Source organism: Cetorhinus maximus, chromosome 12 (assembly GCF_964194155.1).
Source record: "Cetorhinus maximus chromosome 12, sCetMax3.hap1.1, whole genome shotgun sequence".
Lineage (NCBI taxonomy): Eukaryota > Metazoa > Chordata > Chondrichthyes > Lamniformes > Cetorhinidae > Cetorhinus > Cetorhinus maximus.
Genome location: NC_135890.1, coordinates 31863650 through 31887273, shown reverse-complemented (window position 1 = coordinate 31887273; position 23624 = coordinate 31863650).

Here is a 23624-nt window from a genome sequence, read left to right as displayed (position 1 = left end):
GCGGTAGAGGAAAACTCTGGCCAAAGCTTACAAAAACATTAGAGTTTTTGCTTTAAACGATCAGAAGCTTGAATTTAAGATTATTTCTTCTGTCCCCACTATGAGTTTGATATAAAGAAATCATCTTCAAGGGATTCGGTATCTCAGTGACAAGAACAGAGCCTTTTCACCTCTAAGACCTGGGTTCAAATCAAGCCCAGGCAAATAGGATTAAAGTTGTCTCTTTCTAATGGCTATTGACAGACCTACATAAAGTGGCTTTAATCTTAATTCAGTTCTCAGTGAACGTGAACCCTCACCCTGATACAGTTCATTAATGCAGGAGCTCACTCAGGTTTATAAGATAGACTACAGTGAAAAAGAGCACAAGAGACAATGAATATTAAAGGCTATTAAACCCAGCAAACTCATTCTGTAGCCCATGTACCCATGTGTGCTCTAACCGATCAGGGACCCTACTCTCTTTACCATAATTTCTTGAGAGTGCATTTCCTGGTTAATATTCACATTTTTTGTTGTTGGTAACATTAGTGAATAGAAGAGAAGTGAACCTAAATGCATTGAAGAAAAGCTTTGTAAACATTTCATTGATGTATTTGAAAGATCCAATTTAAGAAACAAGATATTTTGTAATGCTTGTCTGTGAAAGGAAGACAAACAAAATGGTTAGAGCTAAAAAAAAAGAGCAGATATTGAAGGAGGCTAATAGGACCCATGGGGTTTAAATTTATTAACCCCTGAAAACAGGCATGAGGATCTCAAAATGCGATTAATCCATTGCTCATTAATTGTGATGCAGCCAGAACATTAAATTCTCGCCTCTTGTTGCTTTACACGAGGCAGAATTTTGACCTCGGTGGGGCCTGGCCGACTGCCGCCCGCGATTGAGGCCGGAAGGCGATTTCACGCTGGTGGGTCAATTAAGGTCTGCCCAGCATGAAACGTGAGCAGCAGCGCTCAGCGCTGCCTGTGCGGGAGGCGGGGGGAGGGCAGCGAGTGAGAACTTATCGCATGCATGCGAGTGCAGGCTTCAGAATCTCCCCGAGGCACAGAGCTGCCCCAGGGGTATGAAGAGTTTTCAAAAGAAAAAGAAAGATGTGAGAAATGTTATAAAACATGTCCCCTCATGTGACTCTGTCACATGAGTAGGGACATGTTGTAAGTGAAATTTAAAACATTTTACTGTATTTTTATTTGGTGTTGGAAACCTCAGCCTGCCCGTGGATGAGGTTTCCAAAAAAAATGCGAAGGCCGCTTGGTCTTTTTTGCTTTCCCGCAAATCGTAAGGTTGGATGGGCAGCGAAAAATTTAACTTCATTGAGACTTTAATGGCCGTAACAGGCCTTTTGATTGTCGGCGGGCGTGCTGCAGATTCCCATGCGTGCCCGCCAACCAAAATATCACGCAACTGCGCGTTGACATTGGGACGCTCGCCCCACGTCAACACGCATCATTTGATGCTCAAGCGGGTCGGGCACACGCCCGCCCGCCAAGTTAAAGATTTTGCCCATGATTTCTACATGTAGTCAGTGCTACCCAATCATAGGCTGCCCGGTGAATTGTTGGCGTTACTCAAAGGCAACCTACACCTCATAAAAGGGAGGTGTATTGTGGCCTAGAAGTTTTAACGTGATATAATGCCTACCAAACAGTAGTTTTAACAAATATATGGTTGATACTGATCAGTTTATTTGGCTCAATTTTTGCAATTCATACATTTTTCAAAATTCTAATAGCAAAAAAACATAAAGGCCTTCTCAGTAAGACATGGTTACTTGTATAAATTGAGCATAGTCAGTCAATCTCTTCTCAGTTTTCTATTAGGATTATTTATAGAACCTACCATTCAGAGCAGATGGGATTGCCTTCAGCTTCATATGCATCTTGGGGATTTATGCTGAACCAAGTGAACGAATTTCACACAGATTCTGCTGAAGAATGCCAGTGGGAGATAATAGAAGTTTAACCTAAAATAATACATGCCACAAAACCTGTGTAGGCGTTAAAATGACAAGGATGTAACTTCAAACTTATCCGGGTAGATTCTGAAGTACAGCTGTCATTCCTTTTGCAATTGTATTTCTCTATCTTCTCATTACAAACAGGCATTTTGGATGCAACCTTATTGTGAACAACATTCTTTGTCCTTTTGGTGTTGAGACAGAGATGTTCATCTTTTCCCTTTGTTGCCAATATGAGAAGGTTACGGCTATGATACTCATGAACAGCTTTAACTATTGAAACCTTGAAAATACTTCGACTTTAGTAGCTCTCTCTATCTATTTCTCTCTTTGCCTCTCCCTCTCTCGCTCTCTCTCTCTATGTGTAGACATAGCTATATATCTTCAGATATATTTATACGTTATATGCAATTAATATTTATTGGTCCCGTTATCAAGGGAAAGGGGAAAGGGAAAGAATGTGGTTGTGGGGCCAGGGAAGGGGATTAAAAGGGAGATTAGGAGGGAAAGGAGGAGGGAGAGCAAGAGATGCGGAAGGAACAAGCAGAAAGAGAATAGGAGAGGGAATTAGAAGTGTAACAAAATTTTGAACTTATGGTGGGTGGGGTGGTTATGTCAGGTGTGGGGTGGGGTGAGGAGGTTAAAGTCTGAGGAACCTGATTCCTGCCACCCACCCATTTCTGGCTTTATCTGAGGTCAGAGTTCGGCCAGCAGCCAACCTAATCCAAGGAGGTGAATTTGAATCTTAAATATGACAATGAGACTAGGAACCTCATTGTCATTCTGTTTTTTTCTCAAAGTTAACTGTTGTTGGCCAGGTTCCCCAGACACTGGGAAACCTGACAGCTTCATCAAGGTGAGGACTTGGCAGATTCCAAAGGTATCTGGGTGAGGAGCCCCTGCAATTGGGAACCCCCGACAACCATCTCCCTGAGGCCTACCACACCATCCCATAATCTCCAATTCCCCCCCACCCCACTCCTGCATCTCCTGCCACCAAAAAGCCTTTGCTCTCCCATCGTCCCATGGCCCCCAGGAAACAACAGCCCATCGCAACCCCCAAATAACTCACCTTCCTCTCACCCCATTGGCCCCCCTTCCTCCCCCACCCTTCTTCTTCCATTGCCCCCACCCTTCCTTTCCGCAACTCCCCCATTGACTCACCTCCTCTCCCCCAGCGGACCTAACCATTCCTGCAACCTTCACCAAACTGCTCCCTGCCTGACTGAAGGCCAAGTCTGTGAATCATGTTGGCCTCCAGGCAGGAAGCCAACTGATGACACCATGGAGCCACTACTTCCACAGTGTGTGGAGGAATCCTGAATTCCAGGTTCCTCATGGCTTCCTGACCAATCCGCTCCTTGCGGGTCAGGTAAGTAAAAAATCAGCTTCGACAGCCCTTCTGATTCTAAAAAGGACATGAGCTGGATACCAGTTTGATGAAGGCCAGGCAAGCACTGGAATAATAAATGAACACATTACATCATTGTGAGTAGCAGAAGCTCTTCGGAAAGTGCATTCTTAAAAAGTGCAACTGGCTCCCCTTATTTTGCCGACCTAACAACCACAACTTGTTCTTCTATATTGTCTTTAACATAGTAAAACATCCCAAGGCATTTCACAGGAGCACAAAAAAATGTCAACATTTGATACCAAGACACAATAAGGAGACAGTTAAAGCTTGGTCAAAGCGGTGGGTTTTAAAGAGCATCTTAAAGGAGGAAGGGAGGCAAAGGGATTAAGGGAGAGAATTCCAGAGCTTAGAGGTAGGCAGCTGAAAGCGCGACACCAATGTCAGGGTGATTAAAATCGGGGATACTCAAGAAGCCAAAGTTAGAGGAGTGCCGATATCTTGGAGGGTTGTGGGACTGGAATGGATTACAAAGATAGGAAGGGGTGAGGTCATAGATGGATTTGAAAGCAAGAATGAAACTTTTAAAATTGAGGTATTGCTTAACCAGGAGAAGATGGAGGTCAGTGAACACAGGGGTGATGGGTGAGCGAAACTTGGTGCCAGTTAGGACACGGGTAGCAAAGTTTTTGATAACCTTATGGAGCATAGAATATGGGAGATCAGCCAGGAGGGCATTGAAATAGTCAAATCTAGAAATAGAAAAGGCAATGATGAAGGTTCAGCAGCAGGTGAGCTGAGGCAGGGTGGAGTTGGGTGATCTTACATAGCTGGAAATGGATAGTCTTAGTGATGACACGTATGTGTGGTCATAAACTTATCCCAGGGTCAAGCATGCCACTAAGTTTGCAAACAATCTGGTTCAGCCTCAGGGAGTTGAGATGAATAGAGTTGGTGGCAAGGAAATGGAGTTTTGACAAGGTCCGAAGACAATGGTTTATGCTGAAAAAAGAAAGCTTTTTTCACACATCAGGACAGACCCAAGAATGCCAAATTACAAAGCGAGCAACAATTTATACTGCATAGGAAAAGGGTGCTGATTGGTTAGCAAATCAATTCCCATTATTTAAGACATTGCCATGGAGAATGCACCAAGGAACTGTTGCCTCCCCACCCCCATCCCATGGTTGTTTTTAATTCAAAAAATGTGCAATGCCAACCAATTAGCACCCTTTCCTCATGCAGCATAAATTGTTGTTCCCTTTGTAATTTGGCATTCTTGAATCTGGCCTGATGAGTGCAAGGTGAAAAGCTTCAACAACATGTCTCTTTTTTCAGCAATCCTCAAGTTCTGTTCTACCAAGTGACAATGATTTTTGTCTTCCCAATATATGGTTGGAGGAAAATTCTACCCATCCATTACTGGATTTCAGGCAACTTTGAGACAGCAGAGGGGTCAATAGTGTAGATAAGTTTCAGCTGGGCTTATTCAGATTGGAAAGTGACGCTGTGTTTTCAGTTGATGTTGACAATGGACAGCATGTAGGTGAGAAATAGATGGTGGACAAGGATAGATCATTGGGGATAGCAAAGGTAACAGCGCAGGAGCAGTAAGAGGAACCATTGCAGGTGATTCTCTGGCTATGACTGGATGGATCAGGACCTGGCGAGTGCAGTCCCACCCAGCTGGACGGCAGTGGAGAGATGTTGGAGGAGGATGGTGTGGCCAGGCAGGCTGAGGGGGACAAGGAGGGACAGTTTACCTTTGACACGGTCACATAGGATGTCACTCATGCCCTCTGAAGCAGCAATCTTGACAATCAGCGTTGCTTATGTCGCAAATAGGACCATCTTCTTCCATTGATCTCCTGTTGCAGTATTTCCATAGCATCAGAGAAGCAGGGTTTTATCTACGCTCCAGCTGACATCGGAGCTATGTTTAGCAACAAGAAAAACTTCTTTAAGCACATACAAGAGGAATCAGAGAATGCCTTGCCCTTTAAGCTGCTGTAGACCTTTAATCCTGCTGCAGCACGCTATTTCAAACTGCACAGTCAGAGAGCTCCCACTCTGTGGCATTTCTAATGCCTGGGACTTACTGACAATCTTTTAACGAGGCAGATTCCATAAAAGGTAGCAGGCTCATGATGTTGAACAGACATCGATTGAGCTTTACCAATTGGCATTGTGCTCAACTTAAAAATCTACATTTTGGTCTGTATCTGGAATTTGCTGTCAAATATTTACTTGAGAAAATAGATTGGAAAAAGAAAAGGTTAAGAAGTAAGAAAGAATTGGTTTATTTTTTTAAATGTACAGGCTTAATTGGACAAGTAAACATAGGCACTCTTGGAGTACAGTTTGTGTATATCTTCTTGCAAAGCCTTTTTCCTACTTAAATGTCAGGCACAATCTCCATCCATGACAATCACCAGCTTGGAACCTTGGCTTCATGGTTAATTACAGCAGTTTCAAATTTTCATAACATTTTAGTTTACATAATACTTTCCCTGGCATCTCACTACCACCAAGTCCCTTTCAGACTGGTTGGCACAAAAGGTTTAGGGCAGCCAACAATTCTGCTCTGTAATTGCTCAATAGAAGTTTCCAGGCTAGGGCTGGTACTGCCAGTTTTTTCCTCTCCCTCTTCCCCAGTGGAGTGCAATGTTCCATATTATAATTCAGCCAAAAACTGCCAAAACTTGGCCAAGGAAGGTAGCATTTTCAAATGTCAATGGGTGGAAATTTAACTGAACAGCTTAGTCTGGCTCTCCAACACTAATTCTAGACATACTTAAAAACCTTGGAAAATCTCTTTGAATTTGAAGTGGATAATTTTGAAATCCATCATTTTGATTATTTTTTTAAACAAAGTTATTTGTCGGATAATTGGATAAAATAATAGCATCCATTATTTTGTGAAAATGTGTTATTATTTTAAAATGATGTGTTTATGTGCTCATGAAAGGCTAATAATAGACAAACATGTGTGCTTTGGCAAATATGATTGTGGGCAAACATTTTTTTTTATAAATATTCCAGCTCCACTGTATACTACTACATTAAACTATTTTGATTGTCAGAATTGGCTGGAGTGCCTGCAGTTTGCAGTGATGAAATGTCTAGCTGCAGCACCACAGCGCCAGCACCTGACTGAAGAATTGCACCTTTGGTTTCATCCAGCCTTATTTACATTCAATTTGGTTCGTATCCAGCTTTCGTATTGATTGAATATTTAGTAGGTTTATATGAAAGGACAAAAATGCTCAAAGAAATTAATTGCCTATAATTTGTTAGATTGCACTGCACAGTGTCACAATGTGACCCTCCATGCAATGGGAGAATTATTCAATCCAAATTTAGCATTGAATTACATCGCAAGGATTCCATTTTTATATAAAAGCAAACACAGAACTGTGGAAAGTTACATTTCGCATGCTAATGTTGTTAGCACACCTCACACAAAGCAACTATTTATATTTCCTGTGTCTGGAAATAAATTATTCTATTCCAAACAAAAAATATACAAATATATTTCAGGTAAAAATGGACTCCAATAAAAATACGATATAAACACACTGCAATACGATAAATAAAATTCAACATTTACAACATATTAAGGCATAAACAAATATTCCCATTGCTTAAAAATGACCCATTAGAAATTTAAATTGGTTTGAACTCCTTCTCTGGATTGCAAATTATTGCAAGATTTTAGGACTTTGGATTGCTGCATAGTCCATTATATTTTGATGTCTACAGTAGGGATGAGTTTCAAATTTGTTTCCAAGACCAATTTGCTTCACCCCCAAAATGTCCTAGTCATCATCAATTTGTACATGATACATGATTTATTTCAGCCCCAATTAAAGACAGCAGGAAAATGAGGCAAACCAAGTGAACAAAGTGTCTGTGGGGAACATTTGGGTAAAAGAATGAGGCCTGAATTAGTATTGGAGAAGAGTAAGGAACAATCTAAAATAGAACTTCTAAATTGGAAGAGGGCTAACTTGAATGGGATGAGAGGGAATCTAGCCAAAGTAAAATGGAACCAAAGACTAACAGGAAAAACTGTAATAAAATAACGGGTGATCCTTGATGAGGTGTTTCAAATACATGCAAGCTACATTCCAGCAAGGGGCAAAGGTAGAGGAACCAAAGTCAGGTCTCCTTGGATGATGCAGAGATGGTAGAGGTAATGGATGGGCTGTAAATTCATAGACAGGATATACCGGAATGGTTGACTAAACTTAGAGTAGATAAGTTACCTGGTCCAAATAACTTGCTATAATCTTCCAAACTTCCCTAGGTACTGAGGAGATGCCAGAGGATTGGAAAGTGGTAAATAGAAACATAGAAACTAGGAGCAGGAGTAGGCCATTTGGCCCTTCAAGCTTGCTCCGCCATTCATTATGATCATGGCTGAACATCCAACTCGTGACATCCTTGTTCAAGAAAGGGTGTAATAACATTCACAGTAAGTACAGGCCAATCAATTTAAAGTCAGTGATAGATAAGGTTTTGTAATAGTACCCTCTTGTGGCCATTTGTGTATGTTTACATATAAATCAAAACTGGAATAAACCAGTTCAATTGGGTATTTAAACTCCATGTGTGTGCATGAGTCTCTTTTTGTCCTACAAAGATATCACAGTATGGCAAGGAGGAGAGCATTACAGATTCCCTAATCTAATAAATTTGGTTGGTAAAGCCTCTAGCAAACCAGCAGAGGAACTGTGAAGTTTCTTTTTTTTTGCTGAGAAATAGGCTTAAAAATCCAGTCTTAGAGAAAAAGCAGCTTGTACACATGGGTGGACTGGCCTTTGAAGATCGCTGCATCAGCAGGTATTATTGAGTGACTAGGAAAGCATATTTGTGACCGAGACTTGTTTGGTGCACATGTGAAGTGGCTAGAGATGTTTTTCACTCCTGTCCGATGATTCTGATAATCCAGCTGTTAATCAGGCAGTTGGGGTAAAGAAAAAGGGCAATATTGTTGACTGAAGTAGCCCCAGAAGTGTATAAAATACTCAAGAATTTGCTCAGCCCAATAAAACCAAAAGACATGCCGCTGTCAGACATTTTGTGGAAGCTTGAGCAACACTACAAGCCCAAGCCACTGGAGGTTACAGTTTGGAAGAAGGAATCAGTTTCCCAGTGAGGATATTGGAGAGTTTATCATGGCTTTGAAAAAGCTTCCCATTGATTGTAATTTTGGAGAATTTCAAGAGAAAGCGTCGCAGATGTGTGAGCGGTTTAAAAAGTGAACGCAATCCCTGGAAGTTGTCAAAGTTAACTTTCGACATAACTTGCCAAACAGCATTGTCCATGGACATGGTGGAATGTGATTCGAGAGAAGTCAGAGTTAAGAACCGCCTGTCGTCTTCTGAAGTAAATAAGCTACAGCTGAGTAAGCAGAAGGCCCCAATGACTGCAATTAACAGGAGCAGAGGTATGATAAAGTCGTGTTATCAGTGCATGTAGGCCAATATTGGGCACGGAATTGTACATTTGTGAAGGCAGAGGGGCCAAAGCTGATAAAAGAAGGGTTAGCTTGCCAAGGCATATTGAAAGAACGTAAATGGAGAAAAGGCTGGCTGGAGGAAACAGCAGTCACTACACACAGTTGTTGAACAGCAGCATGGGACCGGAAAGAACAAAAGGTATGTCCAGGGGCACTGGCTGGAAAAAGTTAAAGATGTAACAATTTTTAAGCAAGTACAGATACAGGGAAAGAAGAGGGAGGAGGAGGGAAGAAAGAATGAATTGGAAGAAGTTACCCTTTTATCTTAGGGCAGAATCATCCTTGCCCACTGGTGTCGGGTGTGTTTTGTGGCACTGGTCTCATATACCTTAAAATGGAAAACAAGTAAAGGCGGGAAATAAGAGCACTGGTCCGAACAGTTTTTTTTCCTTCTAGAGAACTGCTAGAGTCACAGGAAGAAGGGATTCAGATGGGCTGGGCACTCCAGGAGTCGCCTGGGTGGATGGCCCCGGGAGGGGCACCTGCTGATCCTCCTCTCTATGGGTGCCCGAGGGCCCTGGCTGACTCCTTGAAGAGAAGAGGTAATTGGAGTGAGATCAAGCTGCCTTGCACCACTCTCGCGTACACACAGTTGGAAGCCAACTATGGCGTCAGCGATGGAGATCAGCCCGCGCTGCAGTGCAGGAGTGATGTCCTGGGCCAAGGTCCCCATGTGTTCACATCGGTGCATTGGCATTCTGGCATTATCACCTCAGACTGAACAAAGAACAAAGAACAAAGAAAAGTACAGCACGGGAACAGGCCCTTCGGCCCTCCAAGCCTGTGCCTATCATATTGCCTGTCAAACTAAAACATTTTGCACTTCCAGGGTCCGTATCCCTCTATTCCCATCCTATTCATGTATTTGTCAAGCTGCCTCTTAAACACCACTATTGTACCTGCTTCCACCACCTCCTCTGGCAGCGAATTCCAGACACTCACTACCCTCTGCGTAAAAAACTTGCCCCGCACATCTCCTCTAAAGTTTTCTCCTTTCACCTTCAATCTATGTCCCTTAGTAATTGACTCTTTCACCATGGGAAAAAGCTCCTGACTATCTACTCTGCCAATGCCACTCATAATTTTGTAAACTTCTATCAAGTCACACCTCAATCTCCGTCGCTCTACTGAGAACAATCTGAGTTTCTCCAACCTCTCCTCATTGCTAATAACCTCCAGACCAGGCAGAATCCTGGTAAACCTCCTCTGCACCCTCTCCAATGCCTCCATATCCTTCTGGTAATGTGGCGACCAGAATTGCACGCAATATTCCAAGTGTGGCTTAACCATATTTAATATTAGGATTGAAGCTGGAAAAAGCCATAAATGTGATTTTGCATTTTGGTTTGAGGTGGATGGACTCCTCCATCGTGCCTTGCAATCTGAGGAGTGCAGCGGATAACCCTTCCTGTTGTTCCCTAGCCTGCATTTGCAGCTCCAGCAACTGTGACATGACCGAGTCCAGAGGCTCATCATCTGACTTGGACTCAGCAATGTTCTGGCCTCCAGCAGTCCTCTGAATGCTGGGGACCTGGGAAGTCCCTGCCACCACCTGCTGTGGATCAGAAAGTGATCCCAAGGCTACTTTAAATCTTGGCCCCGCCGAGGTGTGTGTCTCTGCGCTGGTGGAGGGTGTGGTGAGTGCTGTGATGGGACTTCAAGGAGAGTGCCTTCAGATTCCTCTTCAGAGGTTTCTTCGGGTCTTGATTGGAGGCCCTGGGTCATGGACTCTGTCGGCTGTTTCCTAGTTGTGCCTGTGAAAGCAAGGGGAGATAATTAGTGCATGGCAGTGGCCTGTGAAAAAGGACACATTACTCACAGCATGTTTGTCTGATGGATGTTGCACTGCTGGATCCTCACTTGATAGAGCAGTGCTGACCTCACTGTCAGCACAGGAACAGTCCAGATCCTCACCAATAAGCTGGATGGCTTTATTTTCAAAGTCCGTGAGGACTTTGATTTCAGGCATTCCTTCACTGGTAAGCGACTTCTCTCCCTTGTTGTGTGCCAGATGGTCCTGCATAAATAAAGATGGAGAGAGTGTAAGCAGGACGCCTACCAGGCCAGGTGATAAGTATGCCTGGCATGTATGAGTGGTGGGTGGTCCCATGAATGGGATGAGGACAATGAAGGTGTGTATGAGAGAGTGAATGGTGATGTCCCTTGAACTGGCAGTGAGTGAGGGCCTTGTAGGTGTGTGATGGGTTTGTGGTTGTGTGAGCTGAGAGTGATGAGAAGAGTGACTTACCCGGGCAGAACGGAGATCATTCATCCTCTGGCGGCACCGGATGGCTGCCCTGTCTTGCAGGGCATTGACGCTGACCATCACTGCCACAGCTTCCCAAGCCGGACTAATGAGGTTGCTGCCCATCCTGTGGCCAGACCAGGGGTAGAGGACATCGCCTCCACTGCATCCAAAAGGCACGCAAGGGACACGTCATTGAACGTGGGGGCTGCAGTCTTTCTGTCATTCAAGGCCATGGGCTTTTTGCAGCAGTCATGGGCTGGAAGCACTGAGAGGTGTGCACATGGCTGGACTTTAAATCTGGCGCCTGGCATGATGAAGCAGCAAGGTGATAGCATGGTGGGCAAACGAGAGCCCGCCCACCATGGAAATGGCGTGTTTCCAGGGCATAATTAATGCAGCAGGTTTGCAACGATACATCATGAAAAGCTGCCATTGCGGTTGGCAGGTAAAATGCCATTTCACCCGCCCGCTACGGCACTTAGTGCAAATCTGGGATGACTCTGACCTTAGATAAACTTAAACAAAAACTTAGATGAGGTGCTCAATGACCAACCTGTACTGGTGTTACCTCAATGCAGTACTGAGCTACACAAATTAGAAAGGTTCAGGCGTAATCATTTTCCTGCGTGGGGTTAAACACAGCTGGACCAGCACTGGAATGCCTAAAATTAATTTTGATGTTCCTGGGTTAGGAGGAGGATAAACTGGTTAGGTTCCCTACTCCATAGCACTCTCCTTGCTGAAAAATATTCATGTGTGGATGTTGAAGGAGAACAGTTGTGATAGTTGCACAGATGAATAACCTATGATGTGCTTTAAATTCACACATTGGGAATAGCCACTTCTTCACTTAGGTAACTAAAGGCTGTCAACATCTTAAAGCATATCTCCTCAGATATCACCTTCTTGAAGCAGAGGAAAGTGGAGAAAATGGGGTTGGGGAAAGAGAAACTCATAAATATGAAAATCACACAAAGAAACCTCGTGATACAACAGGGTAATTGTTATGGAACAATCTTGCTGCAATATGCAGTATAAAAGCTAAACAGGAAAGTCTTGGAAGTAGCTGTTCCAAAGGATACATTGAAGGATTTACTTTACTCACTACTTATTTTTCAAGGAAACTGGAGGCCATGCTTAGGACGAGCAGAGATATTTTTCATTTCTGGAAGTTAATCCTCGCAGGAAGGGAAGGTGTTTATTGAAGATTTTATCAGGCAAAACTATATGTCACTGAAATTTTTGATCTCTTTCTAATTTTCATCAAAGCAGTTACAATGAAGCAACCAAATAATTATGATATGATTAAGAATTTAATCAATACGAGTAAAATACTCCTCATTCTCTTTGCAAACATGAACTTGAATAGGCCACCTTTTGGGATTCAAAGAGGCACATCAGTTTCCACCCCCTAAAGGTGAAAGGGGAGTTGGTGGTGTAGTGGTAATATAGCTAGACTAGTAATTAGAGGCCCAGACTAATAGAGATGGCTTCAAATCCCACCATAGCTGGTGGAATTTAAATTCAATTAATAACTCTGGAACTGAAAATTAGTAACAGTGACCATGATTCTATCACTATAATATAAAAGCAAAATACTGCAGATGCTGGAAATCTAGAACAAAAACACCTGGGAAAAACTCAGCAGGTCTGACAGCATTTGCAGAGAGGGATACATTTGAGTCCATATGACCCTTCATCTGAACTAAAAAATATAGAAATGAGATTAAATATAAGCTGGGATAGGGGGCCAGTGATAGGTGGAGGCCAAGAAGAGACTGCCAAAGATGTCATGGACAAAGGGGTGTTGACAGTGGTGATATTATCTGAAGGATGTGCTAATAGGGACATTAAGGGTAGCAAGCAGGACAAGCTAGTGGCAGATGGCCCTAGTGGGGATTGGGGTGGGGGGAAGGGATTGAAATGGGCTGAAAGGTGGAGATGAAACAATAGATCAAAATAAATCTAAAAGTAGGTGGGAAAAGAAAAATATATTTGGAAAAAAATTATAAATTATTGGAAAAAAGGGGATCGGAAAGGGGGTGGGGATGGAGGAGAGAGTTCATGATCTGAAATTGTTGAACTCAATATTAAGTCCGGAAGACTATAAAGTGCCTAATTGGAAGATGAAGTGCTGTTCATCCAGTTTGCGTTGAGCTTCACTGGAACATTGCAGCGGGCCAAGGACGGACATGTGGGCATGAGAGCAGGGTGGAGTGTTGAAATGGCAATTCTATCATTGATTGTTATCAGGTCTTTATGACAATCAATGAGAGATTCATGGGGCAGGATTTTTCATATGGTGGGCGGGCACAGAGCCGATCGGCTCCGCACTGCCATTTTACGCGGGCGGGCCCATTAAGGTCCGCCCAGTGTAATAGGCAACTGGTAGCACTCGGCACTAGCTATGCGGGCAGGGGGAGGAGGGAGAGTCGGGGCCAGCGCTCTTTCGCGTGTATGCATGAAAGAGTGCAACAATCTCCCTGAGGCACAGTGCTGCCTCAGGGAGATTGAATGGGTATTAAAATAATTAAAGAAATGATTTAAAAGTTGATTTAAACATGCCCCCTCATGTGACTGTGTCATATGAGAGGGGACATGTTTTTATATTTATGAAATTTTATTTATTTATTTAATAAAAGCTTCAGGGAACCTCATCCCGCTTGTGGATGAGTTTTCCTGAAAAACGCGAAGGCCGCTTGGGCTTTTTGCCTGCCCGCCAACCTTAAAGTTGGACGGGCAGCGTTCACAAGTGCTTCAATTAATTTCTTAATGGCCTTACTAGACTGTTAACATTTCGGCAGGCACACAGCTGACTCCAAACGGAATATTGTGATGGCGCGCAATGACATTGGGACACACGCCCGACGTCATCGAGTATCATTTTACGCGTTGGTGTGTCGAGCCCGCCCCCTCACACCGACCGGAAAATTCTGCCCATGGTTCTTCCTCTCAGGCTGGCATACGTATGACTCCAGGTCCACAGCAATGTGGTTGACTCTTAGCTGCCCTCTGAAATGCTCAGTTCAAGGGCAATTAGGGATGGGCAACAAAAGCAGGTTTTGACAATGATGCACACATCCCATGAAAGAATAAAAAAAAGCACTCCAAATTGAAACAAAGTGAAAGCAATAAGAACAGGCACTTTCTGCTGCAGATCATGAAGCTCTGTGGTGGTTACCAGAATGGAGGGTTATTTTTTGTATTATTAATTTGTCATTAAAACCAAAGCCTAGAACCGTTTGCTGCTGGTGATAATGGAGGAGTTGTCACGACTCACTGGGGATAGTGCGCTGTCATATCAAGCCCCACTGTTCTCCGAGCTGTGACAAATGTGATAAGTTTAATCAGAACACCAAATTGCCCCAAATTCTACCTTACTGTTTAATTTAGGTTAAAATAAAATGAGCACCAGGTCTGTAAACTTAACAAGTAAATAACTGTTTATTAAACAAATTATCTGTAACTAGTTAAAAAAGAAAGAAATATGAACTGCTAACCTTTAACTCTATAACTTAAACTCTACCCCTTCTTAAACCCCTATACACACACACACACACACACACACAGACATAAGGCACACAAAACTTGGATCTTAAGGGTGAGATAAAACAGTTCAATAGCACCAATCTGGAGTTCAGGGTTAGATGGGTTGACTTTGATTGCTTTCTTACAAATTTCTTGCAGGCTGACGCAAGGTGGTCTCCCAGCACTTGCAGTCTATGGTTCTCTGGTTGAAACCTGCTTTTAATGTCTCTACTGGTGATTTTTCCCATTTTCCTCCTGACTGGGGGGGGGTCTCAAAGAAAGTAGGATACAGCAATGTAAGGAATAGCCAGCTAGCTACTACGGCAGGATTATTAGAGACTTACAAAATACAGGAGAGAGAGGTTGCAGGCCTTTTCTCTTATCAGGCTAGGAGTTGATTTACCGCACTAACCTCACACTGGCCACTTTGTCAGGAGACAATCAAAACACTTTCGCTAAGGCAGGTGCCTCTTAAACCAGCACGATTCTGTCCAACCTGGCACACACTGTTCCATAACACCAACGTTGTAGATTTTCTTCTTCCTGCTCTATTGAACCTCTTTTAAGCTGCAGCCATGGTAGTTTTTAAAGCCAATCTTTAAAGCCAGTCTAATCTTAAAACCACAGTCCAAGAAAAAATAAAATAGGTTATTTACAGTGTATAGCAACTTTGTATGGCATTACTCTGTCCGCTATTTTAACAAAACGACAGCATGTGCGGAGAGAGAAACAGAGTTAACGGGCTGAATTTTACTGCCCCCCCCCCCCCCCCCCCCCACCCCCCCACCACCCCACTGGTAGGAAATGGAGGTGGGGGCCAGTAAAGTCATGGGAACTATGTCGGGATGGCTCCCCATCGTGGTTCCGCTGCTGGGGAGGTTTCCCTGCAGCGAGCTGAAGGCGGATTGAGTGCTCACTCCACAGAGGCAGGCAGTGTTACGTGCTTCTCTTCAATGCACACATATCAATCATATGGATTGGGAAATCAATAATGTGGGTTATATGAAGATAAAACTATCTATAAATAGAATTAACAGCGAGATTAAATATGGCATAACAGATTCCTACTGTTGCTGCTGCTTGTAGACGGAATACAAGTCATAGGACTAATACATCGCATCCTGTTAAGGTGGCAGTGAGTGACAGCAGTTTAAGAAACAACTCCTTAAAGGTACATGTACCTCATATCACAACAGCCCCCTTTTTTTCTAACTAAATGCTTATCCTCAAAGAATCAAACTATTTACATGACATGTCTGAATAAACCATTATACAAAAACCATAGATATACAACTCTCTAAAATGTAATGGGTGGTTTGCTTATCTGTCCAGAATTAGTTATGGCGGGGTAGAATTTTACCTTCCCCCGCCAATGGGTTTCTAGGTGGGGGTAGGTGGGCGGTGGTGGTGGCTGTAAAGTTTCTCAGATTGAATTCCCACTGGGCTCTCGCCTGTCCTGCCCTCTCCGCAATTTTATGGTGGGATGGATGAGGCCAAAGCCGCCACCAACCACCCACAGTCTCATCTCAATTGAGGCCCTCAAGTGGCCAATTAAAGATGACTTGAGGGCTGTTTCCTGACCAGCTCAATTGTCAGGCTAGTGGGAGGAGTTCAGGGGCAGTGGGTGGAGCCTGAAAAGTGACCCTTCAGAACATTTGGGTGGGAGGGGGTGCAGGGGGCCTCTATCAACAGCCTCCTTTTAATATCAGGCACTACGCCCCCCATCCCCACCAAAGGTTCTGGCTGCTGCATATGTTTCCTACCCACCCCAGCCTCTCCTCCAATACCCGTACCCCCCCTCTGCCCGTCCCTCTGGACCTCACCTCCCCTCCCCTCTCTGAGACCCCCAAAACATACCTGTCCTGGACTCCCAGGACTTAGACTCTGGGACTCTTGCAGTCCCAGCCCTGTCCACTGCAGCTTCTGGTGCTGCCAGGACTAGTGCTGCCGGCCTATCAGATTGGCCAGCAGCTCTCTGAGACAAGACTTCCTCTGGAGGGGTGGATGTCCTGCCACCAGCCAATTAATGCTCGTTGGAGTGTGAAATGGCTGCGGGCCAGGCAGTATTGGTGGGGATGTGTTCTCCGCCGACTCCTCGGATGATGAGAAGAAAAACCCCGCCATCCTAAATATCCTGGCTGTGATCTTTGCTGGAGACTGCTGTACGTGTTCAGAATGCTGGGATGCTTTGTTCCTGTTGCATCTTGGATCGTGTTCTGTTTGTAATGGGACTACTCGGTGGTTGTTTGCGGTATTGTTCAGATTCGGCATCTGTTTTATCGCACTGTCATGCCATTTGGTGTTCATGCTTGATACAGTCTTGGTTCTGGGCAAATGCTGGTGATTTCTGCTGGTTTCCAAGTGCCATCAGCTGGGTGTTGTGCTCAAACTTTCTACCCGGTGTTCAGTTTGGGTAATTCATTCCCGCATACTGGCTGTGGGTATCTTTCCTCTTCCCCTGCTTTTTTGAGCGGTGCATCTTGTACTCCTTGGAGTATCGACGAGTGATGCTAGGGAGGGTTGTCTGCACTTCTCTGCCCAATAGTAATTCCACATTGGTTCCGCAGGACGATGAAGTTTCCATGTTTAGAATGGGTCAATATTCAGTTCAAATTGTAATGCTTAGCCTTCTGATGATCAGCATGGCAGAGTTAGGTCATCTTCTCCCAGTGTAAGCATGCGGTTTCCAATGGTGATCCTTGTGGCCTGTGATCCTCGTCATTGTCTTGACGATACCATGGATATGACCAAGGACAGGTCCTTCCACACCAGTAGGCTTGCGGTCACTGGACCTGTGGTGTCCACAATATAAAATATCTGGGGTGGCCAGGGTGAGTTGTTGTAGCAACACGTGAGTGCAATGGATCCCAGAGTTGGAATCTCTGAGCCGTTGTTTACAGTGGGTTTGGCATTGGTTGGTTACATCACTGCTTGGCTAGACATTGCTTTACGCTGTTGGTTGGTTGGAATGCATACCTGTCTGGCTGTTGGATGTGGCTTCTCCTGATGTTGAATCGTCTGTTTTGACCTTTGTTTTCTGCATTGATGCTTCCAATGTCCTCTGGTGCCACATGTCTTGCGTACAGCATTATAAGCTGGGCAATTTCTGGGTCCATGTATAAGGCTGCACCGCCCAAATTGCTTATTCAGCTTGCCTGCATTTGCTATTGTGCCACGGTGGATAAATTACACATAGCCTATAGATTCCGTCTACCCATTAGTATGGCTTTGTACTGGCATCCACCTTGTAGTAGTGCTTCCACATTGTAACCTTTGGCTTGGCCCAAGGTGCCTCTTTGGAACACGTCCATTCGGGTAGATGATATCATGGCCTTGATCAATCTGTCGACTAGCTCAGCTGCCATGAAATCAGAGCCCCTTGCCTCTGCATCTACTAATGAACTGGTTAATGGCCTCTGTCAGTATTTGTCTAAAAGGCATGAATTCCAGACAGTGTATTCAAGTTGTAGAGGCTGGGAGGAGGTTTGATGGTGAGGCATAAAGTTGGATACCATCTTGGGGGGGTGCCACCAATGGGCACAGGGGACACCCCGCCCAAAAAATACTCAGTAGGTATGGCAGCATCTGTGAAGTGAGAAACAGAGTTAACGGGTGGAATTTTACAGCCCCATCACAGCCATGGCATGACTGAAAAATGTGACAAGCCATTTAAAAGTCCATTGACTTCAGTTGGACTGGAAAATCCCGCCGGCAGGCAAAGCCATTAAATTGTGCCCAACATTTCAGGTGGGGTCACAAATCTGAAATGTTAACATTTGCTGTGCATTCACTCTCCTCTTGTTGTGATGGTGTAACAAATTGAACTGGAAAGGTGCAGTATAGATTTGCTGGGATGTTAGCAGCAATAAATTATTATAATTATAAAAAGAGACTTGAGTAGCTGGGGCGTTTCCACTAGAGCTGAGAAGGGCGATCTCATAGAGGTTCACAGGATTTAGAAAGGGGATGTTTGGGTAAATACTGATGGATTAGTGAGATGAAATGAAAGGACACAAACTTAGAGTGTTCAGAAAAAATAAAAGGAGAGACCAGGAAGAGCATTTACTTGCCACAAACTGCTGTTAAAGGAGATGCCATCATTCTAATAGGGAATTAAGTATTTGCTGGAAGAAGAGCAACACAAAAGGGTATGGGTATCTAGGTATCACATACATCAGCGCAGGCTTCAATGGACTGAATAGTATGGGCAGAATTTTCACCTCAGTGGGTGGGTGCGCACCCAACCCACTCGAGCGTGAAATGATGCGCGTTGATGTCAGGCGAATGTCCCGACGTCAACGCGCAGGAATCGGCAGCGCACCCGTTGACAATTAAAAGGCCAGTTGAGGCCATTAAAGCATCACTTCAGTTACATTTCTCACTGCCCGTCCAACTTTACTGTTGGTAGGCAGGCGGAAAGACCAAGTGGCCTTTGCATTTTTTTGGAAACCTCATCCACTGACAAGATGAGGTATCCAACATCAAATAAAATTTTTGTTTTTTTAATTTCACTTATAACATGTCACATGACAGAGTCAAATGAGGGGACACGTTTCATAATATTCTTCACATCTTTGTTACTTTTTTTGAAAACTCTTCATCTCCCTGAGACAGCTCTGTGCCTCACGGTGTATTCCCAGGAGGGGGAAATAGGCATGCCTTGTAATCACAGTCCACTTTGCTTTCATCTCAGAACTTTTTTACACATTCTGAGATATAAATCAACAGGAGATAGGTGCTGGATTTTCTGATGAGTTGTAGGAAACAGTCCATTATCTTTACAAACATGGGAGATTAAATCCCAGCCTTTTGCATTTTCCATACCTTCCTTTCAAGTGTCTCTACTTAAAGCTGGTCTTGACACCTCTTCAGGTGTGAAATTCCAAGTTAGATCTATCAGTGTAATCCACGTAGGAATTTTCCAGGAAGTGGTCCCTTTATGGGATCAGCCATCTTTTGATCAGTGTCTTTACTTGTATTTCTTTAAAAAATACAGGTCTCCCTTAAAAAGTTCAATATACCCATAGGTAGTTGCTGAAGCTGCACTCCATTTCGTGACAAAGATCACATTTAAAATAAAACCTTGGACTGAGTTTAAAAACTGTTTTCAAAATGGCTTCAGGTGACAGAATTATGGATTTCAATCATCTTTCTGTTACCTCCTTAGGAGACAAGGAACATTTAAAATTCAATGGGTGGAATTGTCCATGCCGACTGGCGTCGGGCGTGTTCGGCAGCATGAGCGACAGTATGGCGAGAAGGCCAAATATCGGTTTCACGATGTGGGTGGGAGCGGAAGGTCTAGGATTAACTGGGACAGGAAGAGGTGTCAGGGGGATGAGGTTGGGAGGGGGGAATGAAGGTGTTGGGGGATGAGGTTGGGGGTAGGAATGAAGGTGTCGAGAGGGTGAGGTTGGGAATGGCGGGAGGGAGTGCGGGAGTGCAGGGAGAGGAGGGGGTAACAGGGGAGAAGATGGCAACTGGGAATGTAGGTATAAGTGGGGTGGAAGGTGTACAGGAAGGAATGCAGAGAGGGAAAGGAGTGCAGAGAGGGAGTCCAGGGGGGGAAGGAGTCTGGAGAGGGGAGGGAGTAAGGGTGGAGGAAGGAGTCAGAAAGGGGGAAGGAGTAAAGCTGGAGGAACATATGAGGCTGGAGGAACAGGTAAGTCAGAAGGAAGGAGTCGGGAGGGGGGAAGGACTAAGGGTAGCGGAAGAATTAAGGGTGTTTGACAGAATCAGGAAGGGGGAGGGACTAAGCGGGGGGTGGGAGGGGGAGTCCGGGGGTGGGCGGGATAGTGGGAAGGGGTTCCGGGAGTGATGGTGAGAAGGAAGAGGAAGATTTTTGAGGGGGGCAAGCGGTGCGAAGCAGGGAAGGGGTCCAAAGGGGGGAAGGGGTCCAGAGTGGGGTACATGCAGGTGAATGTGTAAGAGAGGTGTCTGATGGATCCATGTCTGCCTCCTGGGGAGCGAACTGAGGGTCAGCATGGTATGAAGGAATGGTGAGAATGACCGAGGGCAGAGTGAGGCAGTAGGATGGGAGGGTGAGGGTTCGATGGTAGTGGTAGAAGGGAGAGCCAGTGTAATTGGTGGGGACTCAGAGGCAGACACGGAACCTGAGGGTGGGAAGGAGGAAGTCGGGGAGGTGAATGTGAATAGGGGAGAGATTTTCGGGAAGGAAGGGAACATGCACGATCACCTGGACAACCCCGAAGGAAAAGGGCTACAGCTGGTAGGTCACAGAGGAGAGGTGGAAGGTGATGCCAGTGGGGGGATGGGGTCAACTGTGATGGGGGAAAGGGAATGGGTGACTAGGTCGGGCCTCGGGGCGGGACTGTCGGGTCAGGTTGGGTGTAGCCAGGCCAAGCCGTGCTTTGGGGAGGTACGGAAGTTGTGGGGGATATTGGGGTGAGGGTTTTCCATGGGGGTAGTCCTGTGGGGGCTAGTCCCATGGGGATCAGGGGTGTAGTTGAGGGCTGGTAGTGGGGGGGGTGGGGGGTGGGAGTCCTGTGGGGACTCAGAGTGGGGAGCTGGAGTGAGTCCCTTGGGGGCGGGTAGTGGGGGGTGGTGGGGGTGTGGGGGGAATCCCATGGGGGCTCAGGCTCGGGGAGGTCAGCACAATCGTTACCCAGAAGCAAGAAGTGGTTTTAATGCTTCTAACTTTTTCCGGGTAACTGTGGCTGTAAACATAGTCAGAGCCATCCAAAGTTTGCGACTTAAATCATATTTTCAGATGGTTCCCAGTGCAGGGCAATTGCCCAAAGGAAGTTTGAACTTCCTGAGCGATCGCCGCACAATCCTTACCTGGGAACTTCCATGGGCGGGGGTGCAGGAGGGGGTGGTGTGGTTCCCCAGTGCATCTCCGGGGTATCTCCCAGATACACTGCCCTGGAGATTGGAAGTTACGGCCCAAAGGGGAAGTAACTTCCAGAGCAATAGTGTGAAACAAACTATACCTTTTCCTTTTTAATTAAGAATACTTTGCTGTCGGGTCATGTTAAATTGAGTTTCTCGCTTCATGGCTAAGTGAATACACACACATATAAATACATTGTTCACATGTGACTTTGGGGATACGCCTTACAAAGTGTCTGTGACAAACGTGTTTGTTTTAATATTCAATTGATCTATAAGATACATAGTGAAATACAGTGTGTTAACACTGTGAATTAAAGATGTACATCAGCTCACATAATACTGAATCCTTGTGCAATCTAGAAAAAAATGATCTAAGCTGCTCCGAAGTTTGCGTCACAGCTGAGACGACCCATCCACACTGCTCTCAGCCTCAGCTCCAAAAAGAGGCACACTCCTTGGTCATGAAACTACAAAGCAGTGTCACTGAATGATGCATTTCTCCCTCCTTATCTGCCTCAAGTCCCTTTTACACCCTTAACAGGAGGGCAGTTCTAGAGGCCAGCAGCAGCCATTTAAGAGTTCCTGGCACATTGTAACTGGCTCATGATCGCCTCCTGGTGCGTCCAGTTGAAATAGTGCTATATTGTGAAACACCACGACTGCAAACCAAATGATTACAAGTAATGTCAGCCCCTATATTTTTCCATTAATTGGTTGAAAATGTACCTGATGATGTTTTTAATATCCTCCAAAAGTGTAATTGCACAACGGGAATGTTAATTTGGAAATTATGGAATAGATTAACATAGCTGTAAAATTGTAATACTGATGACATAACAACACGCCCTCATCTCAATGAATTTCGGGCTCGGCATGATGCTGAACTCTTCTTCCGCCGTCTTCGTCTCCGTGCTCACTTCTTTGGGCAGGAGTCCTCTCCCCGTTCAACGGATCCTTTTACCCACCTCCAATATTCTCCCTCCACCTGGACCCCTCCCTCTGGATTCTTACCTTCTCTTGATCTTTTCATTGAGAACTGTCGGCGTGACATTAGCCGTCTCAATTTCTCTGCTCCTCTCACCCATTCTAATCTGTCTCTCTCTGAACTTAATGCACTCCGTTCTCTCAGGTCCAACCCCAACATTGTCATCAAACCCGCTGACAAGGGTGGTACTGTTGTTGTCTGGCGCATTGACCTCTACCTCACGGAGGCTGAGCGTCAACTCGCAGACACTTCCTCCTACCTCTCCCTGGACCATGACCCCACCACAGAACATCAAGCCATTGTTTCCAGGACTGTCACTGACCTCATCTCCTCTGGAGATCTTCCTCCCACAGCTTCCAACTTGATAGTCGCCCAACCTCGGACGGCCCGCTTCTACCTCCTACCCAAAATCCACAAACAGAACTGTCCTGGCAGACCGATCGTGTCAGCCCGTTCCTGCCCCACGGAACTCATTTCTCGTTATCTTGACTCCCTTCTCTCTCCCCTTGTCCAGTCCCTTCCCACCTACATCCGTGATTCCTCTGACACCTTACGTCACATCAACAATTTCCAGTTCCCTGGCCCCAACCGCTTCCTCTTCACCATGGATGTCCAATCCCTCTACACCTCCATCCCCCACCAGGATGGTCTGAGGGCCCTTAGCTTCTTCCTTGAACAGAGGCCCAAACAATCCCCATCCACCACTACTCTCCTCCGTCTGGCTGAACTTGTTCTCACGCTGAACAATTTCTCCTTTAACTCCTCTCACTTCCTCCAAATAAAAGGTGTGGCTATGGGTACCCGCATGGGCCCCAGCTATGCCTGTCTCTTCATGGGGTATGTGGAACATTCCTTGTTCCAGTCCTACTCCGGCCCCCTCCCACAACTCTTTCTCCGGTACATCGATGATTACTTCGGTGCTGCTTCATGCTCTCGTCGGGACCTGGAAAAATTTATTAATTTTGCTTCCAATCTCCACCCCTCCATCATTTTCACATGGTCCATCTCTGACACTTCTCTTCCCTTCCTTGACCTCTCTGTCTCAATTTCTGATGATAGACTGTCCACCAATATCCATTACAAGCCTACCGACTCCCACAGCTACCTCGACTACAGCTCCTCACACCCCGCTTCCTGTAAGGACTCCATCCCATTCTCTCAGTTCCTTCGCC